Raw genomic sequence first — 11519 nt, 5'->3', positions numbered from 1 at the left:
TAACTCGGGGATATGGTTAAGGGAGTAAGGCCTCATTTCTGGGAATGGTATCGGGCCGTGTTGCTCTCCTCCGGGCTACAAGGTTAATTATACTTTGTAGCTCCACATTCTTTCCTGTTAGCATAAGGGCTTGTAGCAAAACAGCACGTAGACAGCTTATAGCTGGAAAATGGCAGAGAGAGTATAGCAAAATGGCCACTGCCAAGTCACAGTAACCAACAATAAAATGCAATCAAAGGACAACAAAGAAATAGAAGGAAAAGCACTGGAAGTAAAAGTCCAGTATTTAATGAACAAGACAAAAGAAACAATCTAAGAATTGTAGGTATTCCAGAAGGGGAGGAAACAGGAAATGGGAAAGAACAATTAGTCAGGGCAATAATAGCGGAAAATTTTCCCACCCTCTGGAAAGATACATCTGAGCAAATCTAGGAGGTTAAAAGAGTCCCCAACAAAATAGACCCTAACAAATCAATTCCAAGACACATAGTAATTCAATTGGTAAGAAACAAAGAGAAAGGCTACCTACATAAAGCAATAAGGGAGAAAACCCCTCACATACAAAGGAAGGAACATTAGAATCAAACCAGATCTACCATATGAAATACTTCAATCAAGAAGACAATGGAATAACATATTTAAACAACTGAATAAAATTTTCAACCTAGAGTCCACTATCCAGAAAATTTCTCATTCATATGGGAGGGAAGACTAAAATCATTTTCAAACAAAAATGAACTTGCACTATTTGTGCAAAAAAATCGACCCTAAATGACCTACTCAGAGACAAATTATACAATCCAAAGCCCCGATTTTAACAACCACCCTAAAAAACACAACTGCACAATAGCCCTCTCTGTCAATAATCTCCTTAAATGTTAATGGATTTAACTATCCCATTAAAAGACACATAATAGAGAACTGGATTAAAAAACATAAACCAGGCTTTTGCTGCCTACAAGTACAAGATAGGCACAGGCTTAGAATAAAAGAATGGAAATCAATTATCCAGGCCAATGAAAATAAAAAAGGTAGGGACGGCCATTCTTATATCAGACCAAATTGCATTCAACCTAAAAAATGTGATCAGAGACAAAGAGGGTCACTACTTACTGATCAGGACAACACTAGACCAAGAAGTGCTAATGCTGGTTAACATCTATGCACCTAATGCAGAGCCAGCAAAATATGTACGGCAACTGCTTACAAAACTGAAGAAACACATAAAGGGAAATGTGATAGTAGTGGGAGACCTTAATATTCCACTATCACCACTGGACAGATCCACCAGACAGAAAACTAATAGAGAAATAAGAGCCCTAAATAAAAAATTAGAAGAACTAGGGCTCATAGACTTATATAGGGCCCTTCACCCCCAGAAAGCAGAATACACATTCTTCTCAAGTCCACATGGAACCTTCTCCAGAATAAACCATGCCTTAGGATACAAATCTAACCTGCATAAAATCACAAAGATAAGGAACATTAGAAACACCCTGTCAGATCACTATGCAACAGAAGTCAAAATTGACTGTAAAAAGAAACAATGGAGAAAATCCAACACCTGGAGATTAAACAGCATGCTGCTCAAAAACAGCTGGATCAAAGAAATACTCAAGAAAGAAATAAAAATATTCCTTGAGACAAAGGACAATGAAGAAACAACTTGTCAAAACTTGTGGGACACAGCAAAAGCAGTAATCGGGAGAAACTCATAGCAATATAATCCTATGTCAGGAAAGAGGAAAACGACAAAATTAGCAGCTTAAAGGACCATCTTAAGGCGCTGGAACAACAGCAATAAAGAAACCTACACATAAATGGAAGACACAAAATAATAAAAACCAGAGTAGAAATAAACAACATAGAAACTAAGAAAACAATACAGAAATTCAACGAGACCAGGAGTTGGTTTTTGAAAAAATAAAGAAGATAGACAAACCACTGGCAAAACTCACCAAAAAGAGGGAAAACACCCAAATAAGCAGGATCAAAAATGAAAGGGGCGATCTTACTACAGAACCTCAAGAAATCCAACACATCATGAGAACATATTATGAACAACTCTACTCAGGCTAGAGAACCCAGAAGAAAGTGATAGATTCTTGGAAAAATACCAGATTCCAAGACTAGAAAAGGAGGAGTTAGAAAGCCTAAACAGGCCAAGCATGTCAGAGGAAATTGAAACAGTAATTAAGAAACTCCCCAAGAACAAAAGTCCAGGCCCAGACAGTATTACAGGTAAATTCTATCAAACATTCCAAGAAGAATTACTTCCACTGATCCACAGGCTCTTCCAAACCATTAAAAAGACAGAAATCCTCCCCAATTCCTTTTATGAGGCCAATATCACTCTGATTCCCAAAGAGGGCAAAGATACTACCAAGAAAGAAAACTACAGACCAATCTCTCTAATGAACATAGACGCAAAAATACTCAACAAAATCTTAGTGAACCAAATCCAGCACTACATCAAAAGATTATGCACATGGCCAAGTGGGTTTTATCCCAGGGATGCAAGGCTAGTTCAACATATGCAAATCAATCAATATCATACACCACATCAATAATAAAAAGACAAAAACCACATGATCATATCAATCGATGCAGAGAAGACATTTGATAAAATTCAACACCCATTCATGTTGAAAACACTAAGCAAAATATGTTTGGAAGGAACCTTTCTCAAGGTAGTTACAGCTATCTATGAAAAGCCCACAACCAACATTATCCTTAATGGTGAAAAACTGAAAGCATTCCCACTAAGGTCAGGAACTAGGCAAGGATATCCACTCTCTCCACACTTATTCAACATAGTCTTAGAAGTCCTAGCAATAGCAATCAGACAAGAGAAGGGAATCAAAGGAAATCAAATAGGGAAAGAGGAATTAAAACTATCATTTTTTGCAGATGACATGATGATATACATGGAAAACCTTAAAGAGTCCACAGTAAAACTCCTAGAAACAATAAACCAATATAGCAAAGTGGCTGGATGCCAAGTCAATACACAAAAGACAGTAGCATTTCTATATACAAACAAGGAAGAAGAAGAGAGAGATTAAGAATATAACTACTTTTAAAATAGTATAAAAAAATACAGTACCTAGGAATCAACCTTACAAGGGAAGTGAAGGACTTATACCTGGCAAACCTCAAAACAGTTCAGAAAGAAATTGAAGGGGATCTTGGGAAATGGAAGAATATCCCATGCTCATGGGTAGGTAGAATCAACATAGTCAAAATGACCATCCTACCCAAACTCCTATATAGATTTAACGCAATCCCCATCCAAATTCAGACATAATTCTTTAAAGACTTAGAACAATCAATCATAAAATTTATTTGGAACCACAAAGGACCCAGGATAGCCAAACACATACTAAAAACAGGAAGCTGGGTGGCATCTCCTTACCTAACCTGAAGCTATACTATAAAGCCATAGTGATCAAAACAACATGGTAATGATACAAAGACAGAGCCTTAGACCAGTGGGTTAGAACAGAATTTCAGACATAAGCCCCCAGACATACAGTCAACTGATATTTGACAAAAGAGCCAAGAACTTGAAATGGGACAAAGAAAATCTTTTCAACAAATGGTGTTGGTACAACTGGAAAACCACTTGCAAGAAATTCAAAATTGACCCATACCTCACTCCTTATACAAAAATCAACTCATAATGGATCAAAGTCCTCGAAATTAGACCCAAATTTATAAAGTTTATAGAGAAGAAAATAGGTAGAACACTCGAAGACCTATATATCAAAAAGGTCTTTGAGGATGGAGCAACAATGGCAAGAACGTTAGCGTCAAACATAAACAAATGGGACTACATCAAACTAAAAGCTTCTGCATGGCAAAAGAAATCCTACTTAACACAAGAAGACAGTTAACAAAATGGGAAAAAAATTTCACCCATCATATCAGATAAAGGGTGATATCCAGGATATAAAAAAACACTCAGAAAGCTGAACCACTAAAACCAAATAAAGCAATAAAAAATGGGAAGATGAAATGAATAGACACTTTTTTGAGGAAGACGAAAGATGGCCAACAAACACATTAAAACATGCTCACCTTCACTCATCATTAGAAAAATCTAAATAAAGACAACAATGAGGGACCACCTTACACCAGTGAGGATGGCTCACATAAAAAATAATAGGAAAAATCTATATTGGTGGGGATGCGGCATGAGGGACCACCTTACACCAGTGAGGATGGCTCACATAAAAAATAATAGGAAAAATCTATATTGGTGGGGATGCGGCATGAAAGGCACTTTCAACCACTGCTGTTGGGAATGACCCCTAGTCCAACACCTATGGAGAACAGTCTGGAGAGTGCTCAAATATCTCAGAATTGAGCTCCCATTTGACCCAGCAATTGCTCTTTTAGGTATCTACCCGCCCATGTTGGAAGGACATTCATTCCAAAGTATGTGTACACCACACTATTTATCTCAGCTCTCAGTATAATAGCCAAGTCTTGGAACCAACCTCGATGTCCAACAACAGATGAATGGATCATTAAGATGTGGTATCTATACACATGGCAGTCATAAATGATACAATCACAGACTTTGCAGCAATGTGGATGGACCTAGAACATATTATGTTAAATAAAGTAAGCCAGAAGATGAAAGATAAACACAGAATGATAGCACTATTCTGAAGCACCTAGAACAGACAGACACCTTATATACAACTAATACTCAACAATCAAATAACAGGGTTTCACAGGGCAGAAACCTCAAACACTGAAACAGTCAACATATACCAGAAAGCAGTGCCCAAAACACATAAAAGAGGAACAACACAAACTCTTGACTATGCACTATACCACAAAAAAAAAAAAAAAAAAAAAAAAACAGCAACAGCAGAAACAGCAGCATAGAAAGACCAGGTAAGTAATCAGCCATCTACTACAAAGGCCCATAGTAAGCCTTTAGAGATCTTATACAGAATTACAAGTAAAGGATACCATGGGAAACCATTGACTCCAATATAAGCATGCCATAAAAATATGTTTTAATGCCTTAATCTTTCTATACTTAAAATAACCTCTCAGCTTTTCTGTCTACAGGCGTTCTTGGATACAAAGGGTGGACAAACCAAGATTGCGTCTAGGGGCTCAATCACACGAGATACCATACCCAGCTTGCACTACGAGAATGTCCCGATAAAACTCTTTAACATTCCCTTTATCCCTAGGTAATACCTTCATTTAGGACTTGAAGCACGTGACCACCCAAACCACCGAAGCAGCAACTGTGACCTATAGACTTATACTACAGGCCCTACTCATTGAACACTCAAACAAAATAGCATACCCTCGCTCTTTTCTCACTACTGTTTTTCTTCTTTTTTTCTTTTTCTCTCCTTTTCTTTTTAATTTATTTTCTCTTTTCTTTTCTGCCCCTTCCATATACTTTCCCCTTTCACCCCTATAAAAATTCGACTATCCGTTCACCCCACAATTCTATCCAGATTCCCCACATTAAAACTCTTCACCCTCAGTTCCTATTCCATTAGGCATCAAGAATGATCTCCTACCCCAGCGAACCAGTACCCAGCACCCAAGCAAAGGGACAACCAGTCAAACCAATATCTCACTCCCTACAAGAAAAGGCAACCAACTCCCCTGCTGACTCATGCTGCGTGGTCCTCCTTACCAACCCTTCCTAACGTGGACTATTACTTGAAACTGGATTTAGCTCTACAAATATCCCCCAATTTATGAACTCTTCCCAAGTCCTCCCTGCCGCAAATCTTTCGCCAATCTCAAGAATGTCAGGTTGGGAGATGAAAAGGTGCCTGGAAATCCACACACCACAAGAAAATCTCAAAAGACAATGAGGAAATCTATACTACCATCATAAGTATAAGACCTGTATTACACTACCTCTTTACCTGCTTTTCCCCAAATGCAAGATACTTTCTTGCATCACCTTGTTCCTTTAATTAATTTTTTACTTTACTTCTTAAAAATCTCTTTTCTTGTTATATATACATGTGAGCACATATTTTTTATTTTGGTTTTTATCTTTTTTGGGTGTGTGACATGTTTTGTTTCTTCACTCTCCACCCTCATATGCACTGGCAATATAATGTAGCACCATTTCTCCCTGCAAAGCTACACTAAAAAATGGGAAATCTTACATATAAAAACGAGCTCTTATTTATTAGGGATAAGAACTCATACTTGTTTACAATACTGGGGTATCTCCCACCTTGAAAATATGTCACATGGACCCAACTTAGACCCCAGGTGATTAGACACCAATCGTCCAGCCTTGAACCCTGGACCACAGACATAGAAACGACACACTTCTTCACAACAGCCACAGGAAACAAATCCCAACCGGGACATCCTTAATAGTACTTGGACACTAACAAGTGCCAGCCCTAATATGATACCCTGACAATGAGGAAAATGGGAACAACTTGACCTAAGAGCAAGTTATCCTACCTCACCAGGTAACGATAGGACAAAATCAGAAGACTTGTCACCCTTTGGTCTGTCCAAATGCCAAGATCGCGATTTACAGATGACTGGCTGACAGAACCATGGCTAGACTGAATGTAACCTGGGACAAATAAAACAACCCTAGTCTAGGATGTGAGCTACGACCTGCATAACAACTATGATCCCTAGTTCCAGAGGTCTGTCTGAGACTATTGCAATGGTAGGGGACCTCTGGAAACACAACAGAAGACGCTATCCTAGGCCCCTTCCTAGGATCAGCGCAAAGACCAGGACTGCCAACCACAGAAGATGGATTAAAATGACACTGAAGGAACAGAATTTTTAGATCCACAAAGAAAGACATAATCATAAGTTCAACTCCTTGACTCGCGCAGATACCGAGACTTCTAGATACAGAGGTCAGATGTTATCACCCAGGACAGGGCAGAAGTCTTCCATACACCACAAAAGCACCAACGGGAAAGTAAATGAACCTGAAAGAAGTCTATAGTTAATCCCATGACAATATACTTCAAGGGTGGAGAAACCCTGTATCTCTTAGGCAAAGAAAATTCCTTTTCGAATGACCCCAATATTTACTGTGTATCTGCAGGAGGAAAAAAAAAAGCACAAAATTATTTTTATTATTATTTACTTATCTATTTTTGTTGATTTCATTCTAATGTTTGGCTATTGAAGTGGATGTCTCCATTTATATTTATTTTCTTCTTTTCTTTTCTTATGTGCTCTGCCACATTTTTTATCTCAATACCATGGCTTTTATATGGTGCTGACCCTTTTGCTTTGTTTTCTTTTGTTTGTTTTTTTTTTGTAATGCTCACGGAATAGTTTATTTGACAGTTCTTAATCTACTGTTGTGGTGTTTCACCTTCTTTTTCCCCTTCATCTCTCAAACCAAGGATTAAAGCCTCTAGAAGGACTCCGCCCATTTCCGGAGTATTTTTCCTCTGGTTATTACTTTTCTCTTCTTCAAACAAAACCACATAACTTGAACTATCCAGTCCCGCCTCCAAATGTGGGGGAATAAAGGAGGTACCAAGACTAAATAGGTGTAAGAGCACTAAGTAGTAAGCTAGGCACAAATGGGAACCACTTATTCTAGCAGCCCCAGGGGTAAGGGAAGAGGATATGGGAAGAAGGATGGGAACAGAGGTGGAGAAAGGACAATTCAGTGATGGGAATTCCCTTGATATTATATTAATATGTACCTAAAATATTATTGTCAATGATATGTAAGCCACTATGATTAAAATAAAAATTATATTTAAAAAAATTAAAAATGGTTATACTCCCCAATGCATTATACAGATTTAATGCAATCCCTCTAAAATACCCATGGCATTCTTCAAATAAATGGATCAAATCCTTTTGAAATTCATTTGAAATAGTAAACACCCACGAATAGCTAAAGCACTTCTAGGAAAAGGGAGGCACTATTTTTCCCAATTTTAAACTGTTTTACAAAGCAATAGTTATCAAAACAGCATGGTATTGGAATAAAGATGGACCCTCAGATTAGTGGAATAGGCTTGAGTACTTAGAGAATGTCCGCAGACATAAAATTACCTAATTTATGACAAAAGAGCAAGAAATTCTAAGTGGTGCAGGGAAAGCCACTTAAACAACTGGTGTTGGCATAACTGTTTAGCCATTTGCAAAAAAGTGAACATAGACCCCCCAGTTAACATCATGTTTGAAGGTAAAATCAAAATGGATTAAAGACCTTGATATCAGACCTGATACCATAAGGTATATAGAAGAACATGTAGATAAAATATTCCATGACATTGAGAGTAAAGGCATCTTCAAGGAGGAAAATGCACTTTCCAAACAAGAGGAAGCAGAGACAAACAGATAGGAATGCATTAAGCTGAGAAGCTTCTGCACCTCAAAAGAAATATTGCCCAGGGTACTAGCGTCACCACCGTGTGGGAGAAATTATTCACTCAATAACCATTAAATTAGGGGCTAATCTCCAAAATATTCAGGTCACTGACATTACTTTACCAGAAAAAACCTTCCAATCACATCAAAATTGGGAGAAGAAATGGACAGACACTTCGATAAAAAAAGAAATACAACTGGCAAAAGGCACATGAAAAAATGCTCCTCATCACTAATCATCAGGCAGATGCAAATCAAAAAACGATGAAATACCATCTCACATCACAGAGATTGGCACACATCAGAAAGAATGAAAACAATCCGTGTTGGCGGTGATGTGGAGAGAAAGGAACTCCCACTGCTGGTGGGAATGCCGTCTATTCCAACCTTTATGAAAAGCGATATGGAGATTCCTCTAAAAACTGAAAATGGAGCACCTATATGATCCAGCTATACAACTCCTAGGGATATACCCTAGGAACACAAAAATACAATACAAAAATTCCTTCCTCACACCTATATTTATTGCAGCACTATTCACAATAGCCAGACTCTGGAAACGACGAAGATGCCTTTCAACAGATGAGTGGTCTATAAATTTGATTATTTTTTTCAAAGAATCAATTCCTCTTTTTGTTGATATTTTGAATTGTTTTTTGGAATTCGCTTCATTGATTTTTTTCCTCTAAGCTTTATTTATTTCCTTCTGTCTATTTATTGTAGGTTTCTTTTGTTGATCATGTTCTTATTTTATAAGTCACCTCATTAATCTATTCAGGTATGGCCCTCTTTCTTCCTGATGTGTGCATGCTAAGCTATAAATTTTTCTTTTAGTACCTCTTTTGCTGTGTGTCAGAGATTCTGATAGTTTGTGTCTACATTGTCATTTGTTTCCAGGAAAGTTTTGACTTCCTCTATGATTTCATCTTGAACCCACTAGTTGTTCAGTTGAAGGCTGTTTAAATTCCAGTGTTGAAGTTTTTCTTCTGTGTCCCTTTGTAGTTCATATCTAATTTCAAAGACTTGTATTCAGGCAAGGTAGCCTGCAGAATTTCTGTTCCCTTGAATTTATGGAGGTATGTTTTATGTGCCAGCATAGACATATCCTGGAAAATGACACATGTACAATTGGGAATAATGTATATCCAGGTTTGTGTTGATGGAGTGTCATCTTTATTTTTGTTAGTACTCTTTTTTTCATTTCACTTTTTCAGGGCTAGTACTAGTACATTTTTGTTGGATTTTTACTTTTGTTGACCTATCAAGTGTTAATAGGACTGTGTTAAAGTCTTATTGACATCCTCTTTCAAATTTGTCAATAACTGTATAATACATTTTCTTTGTCTCTCATTGTGTGTGTACATGTTTAGTAGTGCGATTTCTTTCTGTTGCACATATCTCTTGATTAGTATAAAATATCCATTTTGGCCCTAACAACTTTCTGAGTATAAAGTTTGTGTCACTTATATTAATATGGCCTCCTCAGCATTTTTAAGGGTATTGTTTGCTTGGATAATTTTCCTCCAGCCTTTGATTTTGAGTCAATGTTTGTTCTGACTAGTCAGGTGTTTTTTTTTTTTCGTAGCAGAAGGTATGGTTTATATTTTTGATACATTTAATCATCTGTGTTTCTTAACAGGTGCATTTAGTCCATTGACGTTAAGGGAGATGATTATCATGGAATTTAATGTCACCTTTGTGTATAAGTTTGGTGCGTCTGTTCTGTCTTGTCTTAAAGTAGACCATTTTTTTTTTCAGACCGACCTTTCACATTTTCTTTTAAGGCTGGTTTGCATCTGTAAATTTTCTGAGCTGTTGCTTATCCATAAATCTATGTATCCTTCCTTCAAACCTGAATGTGAGTAGGGCTGGTGCAGTATTCTAGGTAAAGCACTCATTTCCTTCAGTCTTGTCACATTACCCCACCATTGTCTTCTGGCCTTGAGAATTACTTGTGACATGTCTGCTGTAAATCTTATGTATGCTCCTTTGAATGTAATTTCTTTTTGATCTTTCTCATTAGGACACGTTAATATCTTGTATAAGACCAACATTTTTGGACAAATATTTTCTGTTTTCCATAGATCCTGTGTCTGACCCAAGCTGACTGCTGTAATAAAGGTGTCTTCTTCGCAATTGCCAATAGGTGGCGGTGTAGGACCAGTTTGACTATATATCACGATGGAAAAGAAGTCTGTAAATCAAGTAAAGTTTTTCTGATTTTCAGAAAAAAATAGAAATAATCTCAGATACAATCTGGGATATATCAGAGTATTTCAAAAGTACATCAGACATTTTTTTGTGATAAAATTAGTTTTCTGCCCACATATTTTATCTCCTAACAACAAAAAAATATATAAAAATGCCCATTAAGGGGCCGGAGAGATAGCATGGAGGTAAGGCGTTTGCCTTTCATGCAGGAGGTCATCGGTTCGAATCCCGGCATCCCATATGGTCCCCTGTGCCTGCCAGGGGCAATTTCTGAGCCTGGAGCCAGGAATAACCCCTGAGCACTGCCGGGTGTGACCCAAAAACCAAAAAAAAAAAAAATGCCCATTAAACAAATACAATATCTATATAATTCATGTTACTAATTTTTTGTCCAAACCAACAATAGATTTTCATCTCAATACTAATTTTCTGTTTCCCACAAATTCTGATATTTTGTGTCCGATTTTCTTTTGTTTTCAAGATTTTTTTTGTTTCACCATTCACAATACAGACCAGGCAAGGGACCTGGATTGAGATGTAGATGGGTGCATTTACTTTACATCCTCTTTCTATACAGTCAGTGTAAAGAACAGAGTCTTTGGTAAGCACTGGGAGGCCTTACTTTTCTTTTCTTTTTTGATTATATATAACATTCCCATCACCAATATCCCAAGTGTCCTTTCTCCCCACCACACACCAGCCTGTAATATAGACAGGCTTTCTAATTTTCTCATTCAGTCACATTTTGTTATGATAGTTCACAGTGTAATTATTTCTGTGCCTGCACTAAACAATCCCTGTGGTGAGCTTCATGTCGGGAGCTGGACCCTCTAGTCCTCCTCTACTTTGTCTTTGAGAATCTTTACACAAATATTTTTCTTTTTTCTCGAAACCCAATAGATGAGTGAAACCATTTAGTGTTTACTTCTCTC

At 37.3% G+C, this 11519-nt stretch overlaps 1 non-coding gene across 1 annotated transcript; it reads right to left on the bottom strand.

Annotated features, from left to right (window-relative positions):
• Positions 1 to 11073: 11073 nt before the first annotated feature.
• LOC126000428 (small nucleolar RNA SNORA51) lies at positions 11074 to 11205 on the bottom strand. The gene has a single exon (XR_007492741.1). It is a non-coding gene; the product is annotated as a small nucleolar RNA SNORA51 (small nucleolar RNA).
• Between the last annotated feature and the right edge of the window lie 314 nt (positions 11206 to 11519).

The sequence above is a fragment of the Suncus etruscus genome, chromosome Y (assembly GCF_024139225.1).
Source record: "Suncus etruscus isolate mSunEtr1 chromosome Y, mSunEtr1.pri.cur, whole genome shotgun sequence".
Taxonomy (NCBI): domain Eukaryota; kingdom Metazoa; phylum Chordata; class Mammalia; order Eulipotyphla; family Soricidae; genus Suncus; species Suncus etruscus.
Note: the sequence above shows the minus strand (reverse complement) of the source record. Positions and strands in the feature narration are given on the sequence as shown.